This window comes from Octodon degus, unplaced genomic scaffold (assembly GCF_000260255.1).
Source record: "Octodon degus isolate 3935 unplaced genomic scaffold, OctDeg1.0 scaffold00038, whole genome shotgun sequence".
Classification (NCBI taxonomy): domain Eukaryota; kingdom Metazoa; phylum Chordata; class Mammalia; order Rodentia; family Octodontidae; genus Octodon; species Octodon degus.
In genome coordinates this window covers 14,655,640-14,658,325 of record NW_004524614.1, presented here as the reverse complement: position 1 = coordinate 14,658,325, position 2,686 = coordinate 14,655,640, and the positions used below count along the sequence as shown (strand labels likewise).

The following is a 2,686-nucleotide window of genomic DNA, read 5'->3' as shown; positions in this document are numbered from 1 at the left end:
TCATTAAGCTGTTCAGGGGTAAGCAATAATGATTTTCCCCACTTCACAGATTTAAAAAACTGAGCTCAGAGAGGTAAAACATATTTTATCAAGAATGCCCATGTTCACCTTAAGAAGATTAAATTTGAGAAAATGCTTTTAACTACACCAGGGGTTCTCAAATATAGTCCCCAGAGCAACATCAACTGCAAATTTGTCAGGATACAAATCATTCGGCCCCATTCCTGAACTAAATTAGTTACTTGGGGGAGGCAAAAATCTGCTTCATAAGCTTCCAGAAAATTCTGATGCAGTCTAAAGTATGACAACTATTTCACTACACCACGCTTCTTTTCAGGTATTTTAGCAATGTGTCATCTTAAAAGCATCCTGCGTATTTCAGAGGATTCAAGAGAGAAAGAAAATACTAGTCACTAATTTTTCATTTTACTCTTTGTTATTTTTATTTTTGTGTATCATACACTAATAAAGTATAAGAATAATGGAAATACACATACTTAATAAAAAAGTACAGCTAACTTGGAGACATTCTCAAACCCAGTCTTGATCTTAGCCTTCTGAAGAGTCTTGGCTGTTCATTCTTTGCTGCTTGCTTTTCCATAGTAACTTTGAAATCATTTCATAAAAGTTAAAACACAGGGGCCGGGGAGATGACTTAGTGGAATAAGCGCTTCCCTGGCAAGCACAAGGGCCTGAGTTCAATTCTCGGTTCTGCAAAAAAAAAAAAAAAAAAAAAAAGTTAAAACACAGACCAGGGGCATTTGTTGGGGGTGGAGTTCCAATGGGAGTTGCTCAGGAGTCATAGGTGCTCAGACTGAATAGCTGAGAGGGACATGCCTGTAGCCTTGAAGGAGGAGAAGGAGCACAGGCCTAAGGAGAAGCGAGCAACCCTGTTAACACCCCTGGGCGCCTCTGCCAGTAGCTGTGGTCCTTCGGGGCACAGCACAAAAGGGGAAGATAAGCAGGACCACAACAAGGAGAAGAAAGAGGCACTGAGCAAGGTGGTAATTCGAAGATTACCTCCTACTCTGACCAAGGAGCAGCTTCAGGAACATCTTCAACCTATGCCTGAGCATGATTATTTCGAGTTGTTTTGTTTTGTTTTTTCTAATGACATTAGTCTATATCCTCATATGTATGCCAGAGCATATATCAACTTTAAAAACCAGGAGGACATTATTTTGTTCAGGGATCAATTTGGTGGTTGTGTATTCCTTGACAATAAAGGTCAAGAATATCCTGCTAAGTAGAAGTTGCACCTTTTCAAAGAGCTGCAAAAAAGACTAAGAAAAGAGACAATAAAGTTGGGACTATCAATGATGATCCAGAATATAGGAAATTTTTGGAGAGTTATGCCACAGATAATGAGAAAATGACATCTACTCCAGAGACACTGTTAGAAGAAATAGAAGCTAAAAAGAGAATTAATAGTTAAAAGGCAACCCTACTTTTGAGCTTCCTGAAAAACAAGCCGAGAATGACAGAAGAGAAAAGGGAAGAAAGAAGGTGGCAAGAAATAGAATGAAAAAGGCAAAGAGAAGAAGAGAGAAGAAAATGGAAAGAAGAAGAGAAACATAAAAGATACAGAGAAGTTGAAGAAGATAGAGTTCCAGAAAGGGAAAAATTAAAGGTTGAACCAAAGATTAAGTTGCTTAAGAAACCAGAAAAAGATGAGAAAGAATTGAATAAAATGGAAAAAAAAACCCAAGAAACTGGACAAAGAAAATCTGAATGATGAAAGAGCCGGTGGGCAGAGCTGTACCCTGCCCAAGCGTTTGAAGATGAAAATCTGAAGAGATCTGAAGACGACAGTGGCAGAGACTACAGGGAGAGAGACCGTGACTGTGAAAGAGAACAGGAGCAGAAAGAGAGAGGGAGGGGAGAGAGAGAGAGAGAGAGAGAGAGAGAGAGAGAGAGAGAGAGAGAGAGAGAGAGCACAGACAGAGACAGACTGAAGCGGCAAGAAGAGCTCTGCAGGCAGAAGGAGGCTATGAGAAAGAGAAGGCTTATAAAGGAAAAGAGGAAGAAATTAGAAAAGCATTTCAGGATAAAGGAAAGAAGAATGAAAGTACAGGATCAATAGGCACCACAGAAAAAAACTGAAAGAGGAAGAGGTTAAGAGAGATTGCATAAGAAACAAGGACCTCCAGCAATGCAGCTTTACCAACCAAGAGCTTGAAGCCAAAATCCACTGTGTGCCTCTTGAGGACAGCACCAATTCCACAGATTGAGCAGTAGAAAAGAAGCAGGAAGGTGGTATTAGCCATAGAAAGAAGGAGGAGAAGAGTGATAGGTTCAGATGGCTGTAGGTGTCCTGACTGTCTAGGCAGCCAAAGAGCACATATTCTGCAATCCAGAAGTGCCTTCGGGGCAAAGGAATAGAGAAAGAGAAAGGTGTCCCTGTGGCTGTGGGATACACTGAAGAGGAGTATGTTTTGCATCAAAGCAGGAATTAATTGCAGGCTCAGAATTGGAAGTACAATTTCATTGTTTTTGCAATTTCTCCAAATTATTATTATTTTATTTTTATTTTTTATTTTTTTCAGAACCGGGGATTGAACTCAGGCCATTGTGCTTGCCAAGCAAGCGCTTATTCTACTGAGCCATCTCCCCGGCCCCTCTCCAAATTAATTTTACAGTGTCAGAAAAAGATGATGGTGAGGATATGCATTGCAGTTTGCAGATA

General features: G+C 40.1%; 1 pseudogene; it reads left to right on the top strand.

Annotated features, from left to right (window-relative positions):
- Positions 1-833: 833 nt before the first annotated feature.
- Positions 834-2,309, top strand: LOC101560984 (annotated as a pseudogene).
- Positions 2,310-2,686: the final 377 nt, after the last annotated feature.